The sequence below is a fragment of the Prionailurus bengalensis genome, chromosome B3 (assembly GCF_016509475.1).
Source record: "Prionailurus bengalensis isolate Pbe53 chromosome B3, Fcat_Pben_1.1_paternal_pri, whole genome shotgun sequence".
NCBI classification, from domain to species: Eukaryota; Metazoa; Chordata; class Mammalia; order Carnivora; family Felidae; genus Prionailurus; species Prionailurus bengalensis.
In genome coordinates this window covers 21,393,613-21,416,963 of record NC_057355.1, presented here as the reverse complement: position 1 = coordinate 21,416,963, position 23,351 = coordinate 21,393,613, and the positions used below count along the sequence as shown (strand labels likewise).

The 23,351-nt window shown below is 51.3% G+C and overlaps 1 protein-coding gene across 5 annotated transcripts in view; it reads left to right on the top strand.

Annotated features, from left to right (window-relative positions):
- Positions 1–14,675: 14,675 nt before the first annotated feature.
- Positions 14,676–23,351, top strand: part of APBA2 (amyloid beta precursor protein binding family A member 2) — a 273,865-nt gene continuing 265,189 nt past the window's right edge. For 4 of the 5 annotated variants that reach the window (XM_043554841.1, XM_043554842.1, XM_043554840.1 and 1 more), the window contains exon 1: positions 14,681–14,839. The gene's annotated coding sequence lies outside the window, so the exon portion shown is untranslated. Of the gene's footprint in view, positions 14,840–23,351 lie in introns of all 5 variants that reach the window. The other variant, XM_043554843.1, reaches the window with a different exon arrangement.

Here is a 23,351-nt window from a genome sequence, read left to right as displayed (position 1 = left end):
AAGGCATAGATTTTCCTCTGGAACCTCCAGGAGGAACCAGCCCTGTGAACACCTTGAATGTTAGCCTAGTGAGATCACTGTAGGACTTCTAACCTACAGATATGTTAAAATTAACAACTGTGGGGGCGCCTGGGTGGCTCAGTCGGTTAAGCGTCCGACTTCAGCTCAGGTCATGAACTCGAAGTTCTTGAGTTCAAGCCCTGTGTCAGGCTCTGTGCTGACAGCTCAGAGCCCAGAGCCTGCTCTGGATTCTGTGTCTCCCTCTCTCTCTGTTCCTCCCCTACTTACACACACACACACACACACACTCTCTCTCTCTCTCTCTCAAAAATAAATAAAGATTAAAAAAAATCAACGTGTTGTTTTAAGCCACTACTTTTGTGGTGATTTGTTATGGCAGCAATACCAACTAATACATGCACCCTCCCCTGAAGCCAAGTAGATGGCTCCTTGCTTCAACTGCTGGATAGGAATCTGTCTCATACCCAGAAACAGCACACTGGGTATGAGCCTTTGAGCAGCCTTTCTCTAGAAATGGCTCAGTCATTTTGCCAAATTAGCTCAGACGTTCAGTGACATACATAGATGTCCAGTGATTAAGCAGAGAAGACACCCATCCTTACCAATGATTACTGTTGCAATTATCATTTTTCTACCATTATACACAATAGTCATTGTCTTCAGGCTGCTCTGAGGGTCTACAAAGAGACAGACATGTCCAGCTCTCCACCCACAGCAACTTCAGTCACCCAATGTCAGGTCTCTAGAGAGAAGTGTGTTGCAAGCTGTAGCCAGGAGCACACAATGATGAAAAGAATACTAGTGATCCGACAGGAACTCCCACAGTGTCTGCTAAGCCCAGCCCTTATACCTCTCTGGCGCCTTCTCCTAGTAAATTTACTAATTTACTTCTTCTCTTCCTTCTCCTAGTAAATTTACTAATCCTGTCCTGGCTTCTTGGGGATCCTGCTTGGTCATATTATCTGAGGGAGATCTTGCCAGGGAGAGTCAGGGGATGAGCTTCAGACCCACAGCTGCAGTTGGTCCTGAGGCCATAAATGAATTTCAGTATCTTCCTCTGTGTTATGGGCTGTATTGTGTCCCCCACCAAATCCCCCCTCATCCCCCACTTCAAATTCATATATTATATCATAGCCCTCAATATCTCTGAATGTGGCTGTTTGGAGAGAAGGTCTTTACAGAGCTGATTGAGTTAAAATGAGGCTGTTAGGGTGGCCCTAATCCACTAGGGGTGGTGTCCTTGTAAAAAAGGGGCAACTTGGACAGAGAGACAGATGTGAACATGTGGAAGACAATGTGAGGACACAGGGAGAAGATGGCTATGTACGAGCCAAGGAGGGAGAGGCCTGGCACGGATTCTCCTTCACAGCCCTACTGACACCTTGATTTTGGGATTTTGGCCTCCAGGGCTGTGAGGCATTTCTGTTGTTTATGTCCGTGTCTATGATAGTTTGCTATGAGCTCCCCAGGAAACTAATACACACTGCTACCATCTGTCCTAAACTCCTCTCATGCTTGGCCAGCACTACTGTCTGGGTGGTATGCCCGGCAGGATCACCTCCATCTCTGGGGATCTGAGCCCCTGGTTACCATGCACTTACCAGGTCATGGCTGCAGTGCTGTCTGGTCAGGGTTAAAACTGGACTTGAGAGCATCCAGAGATGCCACAATGGAGCCCTGATTCGAGGACAGTTCTCCTGTTCCTCTCTCTACATGATGAATAGGGCTATCCCCTTACAGGATGGCAACTCTTTTCTTGACCCACTTGTCTCCTGGCACAGGGAACCCTGAATTACCAGGTAGTAACTGTACATGTAAGTCCAGTGTGACTCCTACTGGATCTCCAGTGGAAGATCCCTCCCCCTCTGGCAACGAGGACACCTAGACCCTTAGTGGACCCACAGAACTTACAATTGTGGTGGTGGGAAGCACCAGTTCCCTGTGTGGGTTGCTTGGAACGATAATGAGCAGGATGATTCCCACAAGGGACCCCTGCTTGTTCCTCGGTTTGTGCATCCAGTCATAATAAACCTCTAGTTGAAGGCATGTGCAAGCCTGAAGAGCAGTGCCCAACCTTGCAGGATGTATCTCTATGTTGGCAACTTAGTTGCAACTTTAGGAGGCTAAACTTTAGGAGGCCCTTCCCATGCCCCACTAGGCCAAAACCTTCTGGCTGGTATAGAATCTTGTAGAAACCTGGATCTTAGGACCATGTGCTCATTGCTACCTATGCCTCCTTTTCCATAAAGTAAGTCTCTTGGTCCAAGGTAATGTGCAGGACCTCGTATCAGACAATATAAGTACTCAAATAGTGGTTCTGACAGGAAATGCTAATCCGTCCCTGGAATATGCAACATTCCCAATCAGGATGAATTGTTGGAATTTCCAGAACAGAAGGGGTAATTCATTGGCCACCAAGTGGCTGTTTGGTCTCTGTTAGGGGTGGTGGCATATCTGGGGGGGGTCAGCATGGTCTCTGTTGCTGACAGGTGGGACATTCAGCAGTGGCTGTAGCTAGAGATCAGTCTCGCTGAGAGGAAGTCCATGCTGTTGGGACATGCATAGCCTTCTCTGCCACCATGGTTACTTTTCACAGGCCCCTCATGCAAACCCTGGGCTGGCTGAGGACAGACATTGGTGGACTTCTCTCAGATGAGTCCCTTTGTTTACCTGGTTATGTCATACTTCCTTTGCACTGGGTGTTGTCAGGTGGGCATTAATGTGCAATGCCAAGATCCCTCCACGGGGTGCTTACTCCCATAGGTCCATCCACATGTGGTCACCATGACACAGAGCTTCCAGTCTTGCTCCTTAGGTACTGAACAACCAGCCAAGACATTTACTACTACTCATAAGTATGTTCAATTTATGTAAATATGGGTCATTTCTCTCACCATTCAGAGTGGCTGACCAGGTACACTGCTTGAAGTCTGACTATGGGAGGATTCCCCCTCAGCACTGTCTTTCAGGGACCTCCTTGAGTGGGGCTTCACTCCTTTGCTAATAGGGCCTTGCCTCTGCTCCAGGAGAATTGCTGAGGCCCTGAATGCAGCCATCTCCCCTAACGTGACCTGACCAATTCTTCTCTGATGCAGGAGAGGAGGGTTTGCTCAAATGCTGCCATGTGCCTTGAAATGGTAATTGATCAACCTGAGCTGATGGTTTCTTGTCATTTCCCACTTACTTGGGTCACCAGGAACCACACAATCAGTGCATCCCCTTCCTCTTGGTTTCTAGTCTTATTCAACACAGGTGAGAGTCTTAGGACTGCAGTGCTCTAGAAGGGGAGCCTGTGGGCTTCTTGGCATTCCACTCACCTCTGCCTGGTAAGGCATCTGTCTCCAGAGTCCCAGTCCCAGGGGCGGCACCCTAGGGCTACTCTGTACCCTTGTTCTTAGGTCTGGGGGCTTGAGATGGATGTGCCTGTGGAGGTGGCTTCTAGGAAACCACTCCAAGGAGAGCCTGGCAAGGGGGTTGGGAGAAGCAGGACAAGGCCCTGGAAGAAGCTGAGGAAGGGTGAATTTTCAGGTGAATTCCCAGATCAGGTCCATCCCATGTGGGGCTGGGAAGGGTCAATATACCCCTCTGGGTTTGTCCCACTCCATGGTAAGAGAACTTCCAACTTCTGTACCACTTGCTGCCCTGGGGGATGTTTACTCCCAGAAAGTTCCAGCCCTCCAGTGGTATGAAGGTGGTTCTCCAAGGACAGCAGAGGAGGGACCAGCCTAGACGGAAAGCCCATCAAAGCTGGCGGAAGGGTGCTCATGGGATCAGGTGGGCACAGTTGGTGTCAGTTGCAATGTGTCGCTGAAGCATCCTAATTTCAAAGATGTATTAGTTCCCTGGGGCTGCTGTAACAAAGTACCACGACCTGGGTGGCTTACATACCCGAAATGTATTATCTCCAGGCTAGAAGTCTGAAATGAAGGTGTTGGTAGGGCTGGTTCCCTTTGAGGGCCATGGGGGAGAATCTTTTCCAGGCCCCTGTTCTTGCTACTGGTGGCCTCAGGCATTCCTTGGTTTATAGATGGTCTTCTCTCTGTGTCTTCACATTATCTTCCCTCTGTGCATGTCTGTCTCTGTCCAAATATCTCCGTTCTTTTTTTGGTAAAGATTTTATTTTTTAAAGTAATTTCTACACCCAATGTGGGGCTGAAACTCACAACCCTGAAATCAGGAGTCCCATGCTCTGTGGGCTGAGCCAGCCAGGCACCCCCAAATACCTCCCCCCCTTTCTTAAAGATTTTATTTAAAGTTTATTTATTTGAGAGAGAAAGAGAGAGAGCATGAGCAGAGGAGGGGCAGAGAGAGAGAGAGAAAGAGAATCCCAAGCAGGCTCTGTACTTTCAGTGCAGAGCCCAATGAGGGGCCTGAACTGTGACATCATGACCTGAGCTGAAGTCAGACACTTAGCCAACTGAGCCACCCAGACGCCCTAAGATTTTATTAAGTAATCTCTACACCAATGTGGGGCTCGAACTCGCAACCCGGAGATCAAGAGTCACATGCTTTGCTGGCTGAGCCAGCCAGGCATCCCCAAATACGCTCTTTCTATATGGACATCAGTCATATTGGATTAGGGTCCACCCTAATGATCTCATCTTAACTTGGTCATCTGCCAAGACCTTATTTCCAGATAAGTCACATTCACAGGTGATGAGGGAGTATGGGGCAGGTTGAGGACAAAGTGCAAGCTAGCCACCCTCCCCCGTCTCCCCCCCCCCCCCAAGTGGGATATGTGTGATATTCCCCAGGCACTCCTGGCTGCCCAAGGACAAAGGAAAGGAAAGAAAACAAATGGTTAACTAAAAGAGATCACAGTCATACAGGACATGAATCTCCATCAGTTTGCAAATGTCTTGGTAAATTACAAGAAAAAGGCAATCTTATCAATAGCCTAATCTCCAAAACCTAAAGCCTCAGTTTCCTGGAGCCCCTAATATCACCCCACCATAGTGATGTGAGGAACAAAGGCAAGAAGGAAATTGCAGGTAAAATTAAATTTCCTTACAACCTGCAGCCCATTGACAAATACTTGAGGTAAATACAGACTATAACATTTCTCCAGGAACCCCCTACCGTCCTAATGCTTTAATAGAGGGAAAACAACCTTAGCTTGACAATAGCAAGGACTTAGGTGTGTTAGGACTCCTCTTTAGCATATCAAAGTCCTTTTGGTGGTCTCCCTTTTGACTGTACTTCGCCAACTTCATAGTAAAGAAGGAGCCACTCTTCACAACCCCAGTGCAGCTCTTCCTGTCCACAGGTCCCATCCCATGCTTTAGTAAAATCACCTTTTTGCTCCAAAGACATCTTCAAGAATTCTTTCTTGGCCATCGGCTCCAGAGCCCATGAACCCCACCATCACTCCAAAACTTCATCAATAGGTACTAAAGGTTAAGACCTTAACATTGTTGGGGGTCACAACTCAGCCCATCACGGATACTAAAATATGAAATGCTAAAGTTCATGCAATGTGGCATGCTCTGGGCTCTCTTGAGCTGGATAGCTGTGGGCATGTATCTTTATCTGCCTTACTGGCCAAGACGTGGCCTCCTAAACCCATGAAATACTCCCAAATAAGATAGAGCCCCATGATTATCCATTAGATAGAGATGGCAACAATTCAAGTGCAAAAGCTGATCTGAGTGGCCTCATTGCATCAGTAGCATGTACAGCCTCCAGTATCAGCGATCATACAAAGAAATGGTGAGAGCAGACTCTCCTGGAGAGTGAAGGGGCCCTGTAAGAAGGGCCCTCAAGGGGGGCACCCACATTGCCAAGGCCCCTGTGGGGAGAGAAGGCAGCTGAGAAAATGGAACAGTTGTCAGGCAGGGGTGTGGGGGAAGCTGCCAGTCCGCTGGAGCCCTGCACTGCCAGGAAGGCTGGGCTTTCTGCCTGGGGTGTCTTTAACAAGAGCTTCTCTGAGAAAGCATCAAAGAGCCCACTCCAGAGAGAAAGGAACCCTGCTGCAAAGGAACAATATCTCAAAGTCCTTTCTGGAAGTTATGAGGAGGCTTCTTGGGGTCACTGCATTCTGTGTAAAGGGTTCTAAGACTGACCCTAAGAAACAAAGGGGATCTAGCCCAGTGATTGGGGCAGGGTACCTGTGGGGAAATGGGGAATTAGAGGGCTGTGGCAGGGAGGGAACCAAGGTACAAGGCAGCCCCTTGTGGGCTTGATGCACTCCTTCCAGGAAGCCCTCCCCACAGCCCTTCTCCTCACCAGGGAACCATCTATCTGTTACCTTGCCCCTAATGTAGGGGTCAAGGTTGTCATCAGGCCTTGCCAGACCAAGGCCCTGGGACCTCCACCAGCAGAGCAGGAGCTCAATCATGCTTGTGGAAGAGGAGCCAATGAACATGCCAGGAACCAGTCCCTTCCTCTGGTGCTGGGCCTACATTTAAAAAAAAAATGTTTATTTATTTTGAGAGGTGAGGGAGGAGCAGAGAGAGAGAGGGAGAGAAAGAGAGAATCCCAAGCAGGCTCTGTGCTGTCAGTGCAAAGCCCGATGTGAAGCTCAAACCCATAAACTGTGAGATCATGACCTGAGCTGATGCCAAGAGTCAGACGCTCAATTGACTGAGCCATCGAGGCGCCCCATGCATTCATTTGTACCTAGATGTGGGATGGTGGGCTCTAGCCCTCTGTCTGGGCATGGGGGCAGCTCTTCACAAGGACCACTGTTCAGGTCTGGAGCGGCCAGTCACGACGACTCAACAGGCTATGAAGAGGACCCTGCCCTAACCATGGGTCAGGCTTCTTTCAGACTAGGACTTAAGTCTGGGGCCACAGCCCTGCCACTGTCTGGTTCCACATCTTTCCATGCCATGGAAATATAGTAATGGCTTTTTGTTATTTTAAGTCATTCCCTGCATGTGATTAACTTTTAGGTATTCATAAGATTTTCTTCATGTAGATAAATGCGCACATTAGAAGATAATATGGCAGGGTTTCTCAGTCTCAGCACTACTGACATCTGGGCTTGGACCAAATTGCTTTTTGTGTGAGGAGCTGTCCTGAGCATTGTGGCTGTTTAGCTGCACTCCTGGCTTCTAGCCACTGGATGCCAGTAACTTTGGCCCCATCTGTGACAACTCAGAATGTCTCCAGACACTGCCAGGGTTAGGCTCCAAGTTCTGATGTGTGACTGGGAAATGTGGTTCATCTTGTGTAAACCAAGGACAGCAGGTTTGGAGACAAGGTGGACTCTGAATCTGGAGTGAAGTCATTCAGCTGGGGGTCCTGCCCCTGGAAAAGCCACATTGTACAGCTGTGCTTGGAGCCCTCATCTGAGCACCACGTGAGCCCATGCAAATGTTGAAGGTCCCTGCAGAGCCCAGCACCAGTGACTGCAAAGCTGCTCTGTACAGCAACATCCCCACCATGGACCCCATTGTGATCCAGCATGGGTCTGTGCTTCCCCGTACGATAACTGGTCCAGCTACAGAAGTGGTTCTCTGAAGACCTCCCCGAAGCTCTCCTTCTGCAAGCTTTATGTACCCAGTTTTCAAAGTTCCTTTTAAGACATGGTTCCAAGGTTTTCCGGGTGCTCAAGTGAGACTGTTTTTGGAACTGAAATAGGCCCTGTGACAGTAAATGCTGCTGCTTTTTCTGGAATCTTTTGGTTCTCTTTCTTCCTAGTACTTGGTGGAAGCTGCCATGAATAACCCTCATGATTCTCATTGTATCAGACAAGACGATTAAAGTCACAGGAGACAGAAACTCAGCTTAAACTGACTTACATAACTGAAAAGTCTAGCAACAGGGAGATCAGGCATGGCTGGATCCTGAGCTTCAAATGAGGTCATCATGGCCTACTCCTCCCTTCAGCCCTGCTTTCCTCTGTCTTAGCTTTAGTCTGTAGCAGGCCCCATTCACGTGGGGGCCCTGACAGCTCTAGGCTTGCATTATCCTTACTGTGTACAATCTCAGTGGAAAGTGTGTCTCTTTCACAGTACTTTCAGCAAAAGTCCTCAGACTAAATCTTTCTGTTTTTTATTTAAAAAATTTTTTTTAAGTTTATTTATTTACTTTGAAAGAGACAGAGACAGCATGAGTGGGGGAAGGGGTAGAGAGAGAGGGAAAGAGAGAGAGAGAGAAAGAGAGAGGGAGAATCCCAAGCAGGCTCCACACTGTACAGAGCCTAATGTGGGGCTGAAACTCACGAAACTGAGAGATCATGACCTGAGCCAAAACAAGTGTTGGACTCTTAACTGACTGAGCCACCCAGGTGCCCCAGGACTAAATCTTAAGGGACTTACTTGGGTCGCATACCTACCCCTGAGCAAAGCCCCAAAGTCAGGGGGAAAGAACATACAGATTTGGGTTGACCCAATTCATGTGCCCGTTCCAGGTACCCATTCCATGGGAGGGGTGAGTGGGCCGGAGGGGCCCCTTCTCCTAAGCTACAGGAACTGAGGATAAGGGAAGTGCAGTTCCTCAGAGGAACATCTGTGTGGCCATCACCAGAAGAAGGGCAACTCATTGCTACACAAACTATCTGATGGTCTTGGTGCTTAGGGAAAAGCAAAAAGATGAACCCCATAGCCCAGAGCCAAGGATGTGTTACCCTATCATACCACCCGCCTCACAAATACCAGTTAGAAATCGAGGCTACTGCTCCTTTACCTTTTCTTGTTAATAGTTAATGCTCAGTCTGTGATCAGCATCTTGTTTGAAACTGTTCTTGCTGAAGGGGTGCAGATCCCTTCCAAATGCTCAGCAGATCCAGAACAGGTGCAGTCAGACCTTGAAGGCAGAAGCTTCTCGATACCAACAAGAGCCCTCAGGATGGGTCCTGCTGGTCCTCTTGGCCCCGCTTGGTCCCCCCTCTGATGAAGTTGCGCAGTGGGCTCTGCCCCCAGTCTACGGCCATGCCTGGCCACTGATCCCCAAACACATGCCCTCTGGACACGCCCAAAGCAGACCTCCCTAGAACTGTCAGGGTGGGTCCTGGAGTCCTGTCGCAGATGCCCCTCCAGGTTTCAATCTGGGTCATCCTGTCCCCCTGAGACTTCCTTCCTGTTGCATCTCAGAGAACAGCAGTTGGAGTCACAGTCCTTTCCAACCAAGAGGCCCCACCTCCTTGGGAAGACTGACCTACCTCCAACGCCCTTCCCCCTTGATCAAGATCACGTAATAAAGGGTTTCAGAGAAGCCTCGTGTCATGATCTGGCCCATCCTCTGTACCCCACTGAGATTGTTGGTGGTGACATGTCCCATTCCTTATAAGCAGGCATGCTCAAGTGACTGTCCACACTGTATCACACTTGGTCCACTCTGCTCTCTCTGCTGCACGATCTACCTCCCATCTGCACCAACATGCTACCCACATTCATACCTCACGGTCTCTACTATCTCCCCTCCATTATCTACACTAGAGAGTCTGTACGATAAAGAAGGTCTGCACTGTGGTGATTTCTTGCCCTGTGCTGTTATCAAAACGCAATGGGCATCTTCTCTCATAGAAACAACAGACCTCTGCTTTTCCCAGACTCATGCCAGCACCCACACGATGGGTCCCTCTTCAAAGGTCCAATGCAAGGGTAAGTGCTGTGCTCCAACGTTCCCGGATCCTTTTCTCTGTAGCTCCCAAGACCAGGATCTGGATGGTCAGGAGGCAGAGGTTTCATTGTTTATAATAATCCATTTATTGCTATAAAAGTCTGGAATTTGGTGCAGAATCTGTGTCCTGAAATCGGTAAAAAAAAAAAAAAAATCAATGGTATTTCCTTTTTAGGAAGATATTTTGCTTCCACGGTTGTCAAGGCATTTTTATGCTATGTGTCTCTGTGTCTTCTAAATTTTTGTTTAATGTTTATTTATTTTTGAGAGAGAAAGAGACAGAGTGCAAGTGGGGGAGGGGCAGACACAGAATCTGAAATAGGCTCCAGGCTCCGACCTGTCAGCACAGAGTCTGATGAGGGGCTTGAGCTCACCAATGGTGAGATCTTGACCTGAGCTGAAGCCGACGCTTAACTGAGCCACCCAGGCAACTCTATCTCTGTGTTTTCTAAAGTAAAGCACTGGGTCTTGGAAGAACCAGAGGGTGTTATGGTTGGTGAATTTTCCCACTGACTTAAATCGTGAAAAAAAAAAGAATGAAGAGATTCTCCAGGGGTAGTTTAGATGACATTTCTTCTGATACATCAGGAACCTTGGGGATTTGGGGGCCAACTTCCTCACCTGAACAGAGGAGGAAACTATACCACTGAGGCTCCAGGCGATCTACCTGAGGCCTTGTCCTGGCTGGTGCCTTAGCTGGTGTCAGAACTGAGGACCCTTGGCTGCCAGTGCAAGGTATTTTGACCACACAAGGATGAAGAGTTGAAGGGGTAAGGAAGAAAAGCTCAAGTGTGCAGAATTACAAGAGAGGGGAGACCCAACATGGCCTAGTGGTAGCTTTATGGGAGATGAATTGTTCTACCCTCCCCAAAGACAGAGGACATGTCTTTATCAGTCAAACCCATTTATACACTCAGCTTAGGAAGAAAAATTAATATTCTGTCATGCAGGAGTTTTCTAAGGGAAGGTCCTCCCTAGCCAACAAGGCAGAGCATTAATCTTCTGCCCTATATAAGGAAGGCGTGTGTTGTTTTTTTACAACTAAGTTATGGTGAGTGCTGAGGAATTGACAAGTTTTTGGCTCCACTTTATAAATGCCCTGTAGGAAATCTGTCCTGGCGAGGAGATCCTCTGGTCTGAATGGTATTGGCACCAAGCTTGCAATTCATGAATGGTGCCACCAAGTGGCGGTAGGTGGCATGGCCCTGTGGTCCAATCTTGGAGTCATGGCAGTGTATGTACTTTAGTTTCTGGAGTGTCTTATTTTTTTTTCTCCCCCCTTTGGGAAAGGACCAGAGATTTCAAAAATCTGTTACCCTTTAAAGGGTTAAGAATCAGGACACCTGGATGGCTTAGCTGGTTGAGTGTCAGACTTCAGCTCAGGTCATGATCTCCAGCCCTGCAAGGGGCTCTGTGCTGACAGCTCAGAACCTGGAGGCTGCTTCGGATTCTGTGTCTTCCTCTCTCTCTGCCCTCCCCAGCTCATGCTCTGTCTCTCCCCCTCTCTTTCGAAAATAAAGCATTAAAAAAACAAAGGGTTAAGAATCATGGTTATGAGAGATAATTTAAATTTTTGTTTTAAGATAAATAATATATACTTCAAAAAATATAATCAGTAAAAGGTCATTCTGTCATTTCTGCTCTAGCCACCAGTTTCCTTTCCATAGATGACCAACATTTATTAGTTTCTTATGATCCTTCAACAGAGGCTTTATGATTGCTTACACACATGCATATGCTCTCTTTTTTCTTGTCTGTTTTACACACACGGGCATGTCACATACACCTTCTTCTCTTTGTTCTTTTTTTCTCAAACAATATATCTTTTTTTAATTTTTATTTTTATTTATTTTTATTTATTTTTTTTTCAACGTTTTTATTTATTTTTGGGACAGAGAGAGACAGAGCATGAACGGGGGAGGGGCAGAGAGAGAGGGAGACACAGAATCGGAAACAGGCTCCAGGCTCCGAGCCATCAGCCCAGAGCCTGATGCGGGGCTCGAACTCCCGGACCGCGAGATCGTGACCTGGCTGAAGTCGGACGCTTAACCGACTGCGCCACCCAGGCGCCCCTCAAACAATATATCTTGAATGTTCCATGTTAATTCATCATATTTCCTTGTTCCCTCCTTTTATGGCTGCATATAATTTGAGTAGATGTGCCCTCACATTTTGAAGAGTCCCCCATTCATGGGTATCAAGGCTATTTGCAGGCATTTACCACACAAACAACACAACTCTGCTCATGGCTATCTTCCATGTGTGTAGTATATGTGTGTAAAAATTCCTAGGAACCGAATTTTTAGGTCAAAGGGCTTGTGCACTTGTAATTTCAATAGAAGTGATCTAATTTTCCTCTATTGAAGTTGTACCAATTTTTACTCCCAGGAGCAGTGCAGGCTTCCAAAATTTCCCCTCGCCCTCAGGATATATTGTGTTGATGCACTCCTGGGTCTCTGATAGGTAAAAATTATGGTGTTTAGGTGTATGTGTGTGTGTGTGTGTGTGTGTGTGTGTTTAATGTTTATTTTTGAGGGGGGGGGGAGACACAGAATCTGAAGCAGACTCTAGGCTCTGAGCTGTTAGCACAGAGCCCGACGCAGAGCTTGAACTCACAAGCCTTGAGGTCATGACCTGAGCCAACTCTGATGCTCAACCCACTGAGCCACCCAGGTGCCCCTAGGTGTATTTTTAAACTCACATTTCTAATTATGAATAAGAAGGATACCTTTTCAGATGTTTAAAAGTCATTCGTATTTCTTTTCCTGTGAACTGTTTGCTCCATATCTTTGTCTGTTTCTTTTCTATTGAATTGTTCTTTTTTCTTATCTATTTTTGATGGTATGTATATATTAGGGAAATGAACTGTTAGTGATCTGAGTTGCAAATACAGTATTTTGTTCCTTATTTGTGTTGACTTTGCTTATGGTGATGATTGCTATGTAGGAAGTTTTCTGAAGTCAAATTTAGCATCTTTTATGTTATGGCTTTTTAGTTTTGTGGAAGACACAGAGGCCTTTTCTGCTCCAAAATTCTTTCAAAATTCTCTCAATAGTGATGGTTGGCTATGGCTCACCAGATTTAGGAGTCCTGAGTTAGGTGGAGGCAGGCCTGTGCCTCCCTGTGGAATGTGGACATCAGCCACTACTGCTCCTGCTTGAAGGGATGGGGTCCAACACCAGGGTTAGCCCAGAGACTGCCCATGGGAAGAGTTTCAGGAGAGTTGTTGAAGGGAACAGGTCAGAATTAGCCACCCACCCCTATCCACAGATGCACAAGGCTGTGCAGATCATCTCTAGGCATAGGTGTCTGGTTTCCTACAGGATTTGACCTCATGGGAGAAAGGCAAGAAGATGAAAGCATTTGTATTCCATACTTGACATTTAAGGCTATGGAATCATTTCCTCCCAATTGTTGCTATCCAGTGATTGACATTCAGGGTGGGGGGTGGGGTGGGAAGCTGGGCCCCTAGAAGGCTAGATGAAGCTGAACTTTTTGTTGGCTAGATGAACAGCATATTTAAGTAGGTGGAACACAAACAGTGGAGACAAGCCCACCTCAAGCGGCAAGGGGCGGTAGGTCAGGAATCTGCCCCTGGCCTGCTTTTGGGTTCTGCCGTTTCTGCTTTTGTTTGGCACTTGGGCTACAAAGCTGCCCTGCCAGGACCAGCTTCTCCTCTAAGGGGAGGCTCTGGCCCTCTGGGTCATTGTGAGTGTTTATTGGGCTGGGAGAGAGGTTTGGGGAGTGGAAGGTTGCCCAAGGCTACAGGAAGTCCACACCAAGTGTGCTGTTTGTGCCAGTCAGGCTCAGGATTTAGCTTTACCCAGCTCTTTCTCCTCAGGGTCTCAGGTCTGCCCCTCAGAGCTGCAGGAGCCCCTCCCCCCACCCAGGCCTCCTCTTCCTTTTGCGGCCCTCCTGGTTTTCACCCTAATCAAGCCAAAGGAGAAAAGAAAACAGAAGGCAAATAAGCAGGATATGGGGGAGGAGGTACCTGAGCCTCTGCCCTGAGCATACAAGGCACCCTGTGCACAAGGCATCCAGGTATAGCCCACAGCTTACATCTGCCCCAGGACTGAATGAAAAGGCCAGAGGGGTCAAAGATGACACTAGCGTCTCCAGCACAACCTTCAAGGACTTCAGGGGGGATTATTCACATTCTGGGCGGGGGGGGGGGGGGGTGCATCACCGACGCTGTTTGGGATGTGTGTGTGTATCTGGAAATGGACGAGGTTAGGGCCCTTTGCATTCAGGACAGCGAGGAGAGAGGAGGCTCGGGCGAGGCCCCAGGTAGGGGAGGTCAGCAGTGGAGGGCTCAGGTCGCACTGGGCATTAGAAACAAGGGTGATGGGTGGTTACAAGAGACTGGAGACCTGGAATGCAGCCCACGACTGGGGTGTCTGCGGTGGGGGAGCCTCCCCTCCCAGATGGGGCTTTCCCTAGAGGCTGTGATCCCCGAGGGCTTCTCGCCTGGGGCCTCTGCACGCGGCCGCGCGGGGCCGAGCAGGGCGCGGTCGCCTCGGCCCCACCAAGCGGCACGAGCTCCCGAGCCCGCCAGGGGGCAGCGCGCCGCCGGGGGCAGAGTGCGGGCGCGGTGGAGCTCGCCGTCACCTGTTCGACCTGCCAGAGGACTAGACCACTACGGCTCCCGATCCGGCAGGTCCGGGGCGCTCCCGGGAATCTGTGTGCTTCCCAGGGTCCCGTGGGCGGGGGGGGGGGGTGTCGGGGCGCCGCGGCTTCCAGAGCCCGGGCTCCGGTCCCGGTCCTCGAGCTCAGCCCCGAAGAGCCCGGGGCCCCAGGTGCGCCCGCCCGCCCCGCCGACTGTCCCGGCGCCGGGCTCGGGGAGGGGGCTGGGCATCAACGCATCTTTGTCCTCCCTTTCTTCCCGCCGCACGGTCTCGCCCGCGGGCGTTTTCCGACCCGCGCGGCTTGCCGGCTCTGTGGGTGGGGGGCGGAGGGGGAGGCCGGGCGGGGCGGTGGTGCGGGAGCCGGGCGGCCGCCGCAGGCCGGTGCGGGGAGCGCCGGGCGGCCGCGCCGCGTGCGCCCGGCAGAGGCGGCCCTGCGTGCCGTACGCCGCGTCCGGGGCGCGCCCGCCGCTATTCAGCTTCCCGGGCTCATTAGCAGTCTCGGTGTGCGGCTCGGCGCGGGCTCACAAAGAGCTGCGGCGGCGGCCGGGCGCTCGGCCTCGCGGACGGAGCCGGAGGCGGCGGGGCGGGGGCTGCTGTGGACCCGCGCAGCCCGGCGCCCGGCCCAGGTAAGGTGGGGGCCGCGGCCGCAGCCTGGGGGCTCCCGGGCCGGCGCGGCGCGGGGGTGGGGGGACCCGGGACGCGGGGCGGGTCGCGGATGCCGCGGCCCGAGCGCTGTCCCCCGGACCCGGCGGCACTGCGGCGCCGCCGGGCGCCGCTGGAGTCTGGGGGTGCGGACCTGCGCCCCTTCCGACCGGCGGGCGGGCGCGGCGAGGCCGAGCCGGAGGCTAGCGCATGCCCGGCGGGGGGCGCCGCGCGAGGGGCGACCCTGCGCGGACAAGGGGCGCTGGCCGGCGGTGGCTGCCCGTTCCGGTCCCGCCGGGCTGGCCGGGCCGCTGGTGCGTACCGCGGCCCCGCTTGGCGCTGGCACCAAGTCCCTGTGCAGAGCAAGTCCTGAGTTTGGGGTCGCTTATGGGTTCCCTGCCTCCGGGAAGGCCAGCCCCGATCTTCGTCCCCCCCCCCCCCCCAATTTCCCTTTGTAATGAGGCCCAGAGGGAAAAACTCCTCAATTAAAAATTCCACCCCCTGGTTCCCCTGGGCCACCGGCACGGGGCTGGGGGTGCGGCGCAACCCGCCACTCGCGTCGGCCCCTGCCTCACGGAGGGCACAGCCTTGCCAGGTTGCTGTTGGGGCATCGGGCCACCGACGATCCGGGCGGACATCGAGCTCCCGGCCCCCAAGCCGGGCTTTGCGCGGCGCGGGTCGGGTCGGGCGGCGGGCCTTGGTGTGCCGAGGCTGGGGGCGAACTTGCCCTGGGCCGGGCGCCGAGGAAAGGTCCGGAGGGCGCCCGCGAGGGGCCCGCCCTATCTGAGCCTCCCGGTGCTCGGAGGCTGAGATTGAGCCTGCTGTTCTCAACTTCGTATTTACTTGCAGGAGGAGGACTTAATTCTTTCAGATCAGTTCGTTCACTGCCTGACAGGGACCGGACTCAAATCTGCGGTTAAAACAAACTCACAAATGGCCATGCAGACGGTGAAGTACCCCCAATCAGGAATCCCATCCCAGCACTTCTTCCTGTGGGTGGGGTGGTCCCTGGCCTCTTCAGCCTCTGCCCTCTTTTCTGGGACTCCGCCCCCCACCCAATGTCGGTTTAAGAAACAACAGTGGTTTTAGAAATGATGACCCGCAAGCTTCCAGAGAAGAAGCGGGACAACTTTTCCTGAAGTACACATATGAGGTGCTCCGTGGGTACCTGGTCTCCGGGTTAGACCTCCTCCTGCTGAGGTGATAGTGGGGGCTTCTCCTCCTGTGGGCAGCCGCCACCATGCAAGGCACACGGTCCTGTTTCTTAGTCCAGAGCTGCCAGGATGTCCTGCCCTGTGTCCTCACTCCAGGGTGGCGATCTCCACTGCTTGCGTCTACAGCCTGGGCTGGAGTGGGTCTCCTGGATGAAGGACCACATCGGCTTGGGAGCTGCTGGGACTCTGGGTGGTGTCTGGGGAGTTTTGGACCAGTTGGAACTTGCTGGAGGTCAGCTCCCTGAGCTGGCAGCCTCTCCAGGGGGTGCCCCCAGCACTGGCCAGGAGACCCTTGGAGTGGTGTCCAGAGCGGGGCTTGCGTCTGGTGATGGCAGTAGTGATGGGGCACTGCCAGGGTCTTCTGTGGGCAGCTCTCTCTCCAGACCTCTTGTCATTTGTTAGGGGGCACTGTGGTGCCCCTCCCCCCACTGCCTGCCTTTCCACCTCCAGCCAGTACTGGGCTTCTGCGCCTGGGAGATGTGCAGGCTGAACCAGATGGGGTGTGTGTGTATGTGTGTGTGTATGTGTGTGTGTGTGTGTGTGTGTGTGTGTGTGTGTGAGAGAGAGAGAGAGAGAGGTGGGGTAGGCCTGTCAGGAGAGTTAAGCTTGTGGTGGTCAACTTCTTACTCTCTTCCCCGGTATGTGCTTCCTCGGACACCCAAGGCCGAGTGTGGCTCAGTTAACTTGTTTGCATGATCATCCTCTGAGTAGTTGTCTCCCTCCCTGCCGCCTTTTTAAATATAAAATATTAGTTTCACAGGAATAATTGGTGGGGATGGATTGTGAAATGGAGGTGCATAAATAATTCAATTTGCCAACCGAGCTAAGAAATGCTGGATAAAAATAAAAGATAATTGTAAAAGACACCAGTCGCACCCCTGGAAGCTGAGAGGGAGCGCTAAAACACCTTGATGTTTCCTAGACACAACTGAGGAATTCAGAGGAAAGACACATTGGATGGGGTGGTTGGCATCGGGCTGGACTTTGTTTGGATTGGGTGACTGTGTGGCTTGTCTTGGGGGAGAGATACACGGGGGGCCCCCTAGGCCTCGGCTTCTCCCTGTCCTGGCTCGGCTTGCTGGACCTGGTGACTCAACAGGTGAGGGCCTCTGGTGACACCACAGTTGGAACTCTTGGAGAAACCTTTGTTGTCAGGGGAGGGCAGGTGGGCACAGAGGCCCTGAACACATCAGCTGCTGACCTTAAGGGCTTTCTGGAACAAGTGGCAGAAACGAGCATGCCTGCCTTGCAACTCGGCCTTAGAGAAATGGAGAGAGGGAGAGCCCAGGTGCCAATACTTCTGACCTTGCCAGGTGGCCGTGATGAATGGGCAGGTGTAGGCATGGACTGTCATGCAGCTCAGTCCCTAATGTAAGTCCCATCTGATGATTGCTCACCAAAAGGCAGCCCAGGTGCCTGTTGGTGGTTGGACCATGTGCCCACAGGGAGGATTCTGTGGCTCCATCCCCCTCTCTGTGTCCCCCGCCCACCACCTGGGTTGGGTCCAGTTTGTGTCTCTGAGGAGCCTGCTGGCATAGGCTGAGTCAGCTGGCGTGGGCTGTCTTCCCTCGCCTTTCCTGAAGTCAGTTCATTCTCTCCCTGTCCTCTCTTGGACACACGAGGGAGCCCAGGGAGGACAGTAACCTCAAGGTCACAAAGCCAGGCTCTCTCCATGGGGCTTACGGTTCCCCAGTCTGTTTGGGAGCCCTACATATTGGTGGGGTGCCATTGCTCTGTGAATTAGGATTTCTTGGCTGGCTCTGGGGTTTTTTAAGTTGGTCTGCAGGGTTGCCTCTCAGCAGATGGGGCCTAGGCCAGGTCTGGTGTTTCTTGCTCAAGTCCTCAGTGGCTTCCCAGTGTCTACTCCACATGCACGTCCCTTGGTCTGGTTCCTCTAGGCAGACAGGATCGCTGCCCAGGCTTGTCCTGGGTTGTTCCCACCCTGTCCTTGCCTGCCGCCTTGGCCTGGGGCCCTTGTGTCCATCCTTGATGATCCCAGCTAAATGTGGACTGCTTTCCTCTTATCCCCTGGTTCTCAAATTTGCCAAGATCATACTTGCCTCAGGACATTTGCACCTGCTTTTCCCTCTCCTTGGCATGGCCTCCAGGTGTCCACCTTGCTTTCTCCCTCACAGATCTCTGTCTCTGTGCCAGTTCCCTCCATCACCTCCCCCTTTCTTCTTGCTTTGTGTTTCATCTTAGTACTTAACCTTTGATCTGTTATTTCCATACTGTTTTTTTTAAAGTTTATTTATTTATTTTTGAGAGAGAGAGAGAGACAGAGAGAGAGAGAGAGAGAGACAGAGAGAGCATGAGTGGGGGAGGGGCAGACAGGGAGAGAGAATCCCAAGCAGGCTCCCCGCTGTCAGCATGGAGCCTGATGTGGGGCTCGAACTCACAATGACCTGAGCTGAAGTCAGACACTTAACTGACTGCACCACCCAGGCACCCCTTGCTGCTGCTTTTTTTTTTAATTGCTTCTTACCACTCCAATGTAAAGACCTTGTTCTCCTCTGTATTCCTGGCAGCTAGAACAGTACCAGGCACCTCGTAGACCCTCAGTGCTATGTGGTGGATGAATGAATGAGTGAGACCCCCAGGAGTGGGGTCTTCTTCCCTTCAGCCTGGCTCCCTGCTCATCCTTTTTCTAAGACCCAGGGCTGGAACTGAGCTGTAGTCACATTAGTCACATTTGTATTCACGGTTGGTGGATCCTTCCTAGAGCTCTGCACAGAACCTTGTGCTCAGTGGGCAGACAGGAAAGAGCTGGGGAATTATACAGTGCAGGCGTGTTTTCACATAGGCCAGGAGACAACACGGTTGGAAAGGCAAGCCGGCCCAAGGAGTGGGTGTTCTGATTCTTCACAGAAACTCCTTTTTGGATTCTTGGTTGTTTGGTGTGCACTAGGGCTGTTCCTACTGCCAGAGCCAGCCCTGCGTTATCCCTACAGTCACCTGGGAGATAGAGGCGCTGGGAATGAGGCATCCTCTTGCCCAGGTTCCCTTCTTCCTCCATCTGGATATTTCTAAACTTGTCTTGTACCTTACGTCAGACCCGACATCTCAGGGCTCCCAGCAGCCCTGCCTGCCCCTGTTTGCCAGCCTTCCATTCCAGAAGCCTCCCCCAACCTGATTCTCTGTGCCTGTGGCGTGGCCTTGCCTGGGAAGGTGCGTTGGTTTTACAAGGAGGAAGGCAGCATGAGATTGGGAAAGAGGATGGGGTTTGGAGTACTGAGAACTGGATTCAGAGAACCTGCCTCTGCCACTAACCCTTGGGGCCTTGGACAGGTCACTGGCCTTGGGAGTCTTTCTCCGCATCTGTCATACTTACATTATAGCTCTTGCCTGTGGTTGTTTTGGGGGCATAGGTGAGCCCCAGGATTGAACTGATGCGAGGTATCTTTACCACGGCTAGGGCTTCATGGAGTCCCTTGTGGCCTGCAGGCCTGTTGTGGTTTTTCCTATTTTACTGGGGAGTTTGAAGGGTCAGGTTTTGGTAGTTTCAACTACAGCCTTGTAAGAGAATGTAGCGTAGGTGTTTTGTAAACTCCAAAGTGCTGTTCTCAGGTTAAGTGCTACATCTGTTGTTTTGTGTCTGAAAGATCAAAATGAAGAAGGAAAAAAACATGCGGTTGAGTTTCCTGCATCTACCGACTGAGAAAATGTTTTCGTTTGGTGGGGTTCTGAAAACTGAAGCACTCCATCTGAAGATGGTTTTTGATGGAGAAACCAACCCAATTAAACACCCAGTTGGTGGGCACTTCTGTGTGTTGAGTTCTGTTCCTCGGTGTTTGCTATTTTTAATAATTTCCCATTTAATCCCAAATCTGCCTGAGAGGCAGATCTGTTGTCTCATCTTGGCAGCAAGAAGGCTGAAGACCAGGCGACTGTGACTGGCTCGAGAGCACCTTCAGGGCAATTAGAGCTTGGATTCTGGCCTCAGTTGGAGAAAGCACAAGGCCCGTGTTCTCCCCCAAACTTCCCATCCTACTGCAGCTTAGTTCTTATCATACTAAGTTTTTAAACTGGGTGGGTGTGAGTAGGGTTTATGACCACTCATGTGATACATACAAGGGTTAATTTTCAACATGTGCTTAGAGACTCTGATAGCTTGTGACCAGTGGGATGTGAGTGCTGGTTGGTGTTTGGAGAGTCATGGACATGTCACAGATGCCCGGGGGCCCTTCATGGGGACAGAGAGAGGGTTGGGAGCTTGCCACCCAGCAAAATAGCTAACACTGTTGGTGGGTCTGTAAGGTGTTTTCCTTTTTGCACTTGGAGCTAACATGGATTCTTTGCACTTCCTGCCCCAAGAATTAATTGTGCAGAGAGTCACTTGGCTCTGAAATGCTCAGGCCCTTGTTCTGAAAATTCTAATAAGTAAATAGTGAGGAGAACAATATTTGCATTTAGAATTCTCGGTTGGGATATATCTATACATAATACACGTTTATATATATATATGTATGTATACATTGTATCTATCTATCTATCTATTTTAAAATTGATTTAAAATTTATATTCCTGGAATTGATTCCCCCACAAGGCAGCCCTAAATATGAATTTCTCTGAATTGTTGTATGCGTTGTTAATTTAATAAAAAATATATAATGTATTGTTTTTCCCTGTTGGCTTGATTATCACTTGTCTTGGAAAAATCCATTGTTTCAATAACAGGAGCCCCATTAACTGAGTGAGTGCATGCATTTAGTGATGATGGATTTCTCAGGTCCTCCGGCAGCAAGTGTGTGCATTGTTCAAATAAAACACACTTTACGTTTCTCCGTCTTTTGGTGCAATAAGTGAGCCATGTGCTCTAACATCTGTCCGTATTATCCAGAGCTGGTGACAGCTGTCATGGGTGGGGTAGAGTAGGAGCGGGGCCTGTGTTAGGAATCGGAAGCTCTAGAAAGCCCTGGTCTGCCTCCAAACAGCCAGCGATCGCCGCTGCTCAGACTTAAATCCTTCTTAAAAGGGCACACGTAGGTCTGCGCTTCCTTCCGCACCAGCCGCGGAGTTACACTGAGTTATGCAGATGAAGTGAGGTAAGATGTGGGCAAGCGTTTTGTTACAGTAAAGTGCTTGCTTGATCAGTGCCAGTCATCAGGGTGTGAGAGAGAGAGAGAGAGAGAGAGAGAGAGAGAGAGAGAGAGAGAGAGAGAGAGTGTGTGTGTGTGTGTGTGTGTGTGTTTCTCCCCAGCCTGCCCGATAGGCCTCAGACACCAGGAACTCCTTGGGTCCCTAACTGGTGCTGGCTGGTAACAGTGAAAGCGGGCGGCTGACCAGTGGATGGGTAATTGATGCTGCCCACCTGGCCTGACTGTTAGACCGCGCCCCTGACGCAGCCTGCTCGTGTGGATGGCTGTTTCTCCAGGGAGCGGTGGTGGGCTAAGCCTGACCCACAGCCCCTACCAGCTGCGCCTTTCTTTGTGTATGTACTGTGAAGATTCTGCTTGTGGCCTTTCTCTGCCCTTTGGGTGCTGGAGAGGAGCATGCCAACGTATGGCAGCATGGATGTGCCATCTGCCTTTGGTTCTTGCGGGGACGTCTCTGAGGTGTTTCTTGGGTCAGAAACTCTGAGAGCAGAAGCCCCTCCAGACCCAGAACTCCTGACTGTGTCTGTCCTTTGGGCTTTAACAGATTTCGGCTTCTAAGTTAATTGCATTTCATTAAGTAATGGTTTTCTTCTTGATCACAGGCTGGTCTGTGCTTAATCAGCGATGAGCTGGTGCCTCTAGACTTGATGTGATGCCTGCAGAGGCACCTCTGACTTGCATCGGCTTCGTGTCGGTGCCTGCCTTGGGGGGACCCCTGGATGTGGCAGTGTTCTCCCCCTGCTAGCTATGGGAACCCTGTCTTAACTCTCTGTATGTGTTATTCTTTTTATCCATTCTTTTTATCCAGCCTGTATCCATGGCTTACTACTGATGGAAACAGTGGGGTGCTGGGCACTTAAATGGCAGCCCCTCACCCTGCCCTGCCATTCACCTGTCTTTCACCCCCCTTTGATAAGTGGGGCCTCTGCAGTGCAGGCATTGGGGACAGGTGCCTCCATGTTAGATACCTCTGAACTCTTTGCTGGGAGCTCCATCCATCCATCCATCCATCCATCCATCCATCAATCCACTCAACAGGTATTTTCTGAACAACTGCTCTGTCCTGTCTTTCCCAAGCCCTGTCTAGAGCTAGGTGAAGTCAGGAGAGAAGGAGCAAAGAGGGGTTGCTGGAGAATGTGGGATGGCATCAGAGGCCTCAATTCTGGCTCTGGGTCCAAAGCACAGATTGGAGGGTGAGAGCCCCAGTATGGGTGGGAGTGGTCATGTACCCCATCCTGGAAGACTGTGTGGGATTGCCTCTCCAGAGTTCAGGCCAGAAGAACCCTCCAGACAGAAGGGGGGCAACCTGGAGTGGGGCATACGGCGGGCGGGATGGGGGGAGGGACGGACTGTGTAGTTGGCACCAGGCATTTGTGGTTTGTGCCAGTCAGAGCTGGAGATGGGGGAAGGGATGTCCTGACCACCAGGGCCTTGAGCTGCCCTTTGAGGCCCTGGGGTGTCCTTGCTGTGGGTTGGGGGCAGAGGAGGTGGGATAAAAATGACATGCACTTTGCCGAGAGGTCTTTAGGACAGTGTTTTCTATCAGCAGACTTCACAACTAGTTGGAACATGGGAGAGGGGCTCATTAGAGGCCCTCATTGGAGGGCCCATGCAGGGGTTTCAGGAGGGGCGCCAAGAGGATGCTGGGAGGGGCACGTGGGGAGGCATGTGCGGAGAGTGTGGGAGCCCATGCGTGGCTGAAGAAGGCCGAGGCCGCATCCTGGCACCTCTCAGAGCCATGTGGCTCCAGGGCCTTCACTCCCTACCGTCTTATGTAGGAGGAGGCCGCTGCTGCTGCCAAGTCCCAGCCTTGCTGGTGCGGATGTTTAATTTTACCCTTTAGAGATTTACAGGCTTTCTAGATTAAATTGCCACTGTTCTTCTACAAAAACGACAAAATCCATGACAAACCATAAATCACATTATTAATTTGCTCACATAGAGTTAACCTCTGCAGCTCTGCTGACTTACTGGAAGGACGGTCGTGAAAACAGAGGAGCCTAGTTTCCAGTTGTCAGCGAGCACTGAAAGACCAGAGGGACACAGGTCACAGTGGCAGGTGCTGCCTCAGCCTGGTCGCAGTGGCCGCCCTGCCTGCCACATGGCCATCTTTGCCCTGTCTGGGCAGCCTGGTGGTCATTGCAAGGGCTCCTGGTGGCTTTCTGGCCTTCTGTAGGGAGGGGGAC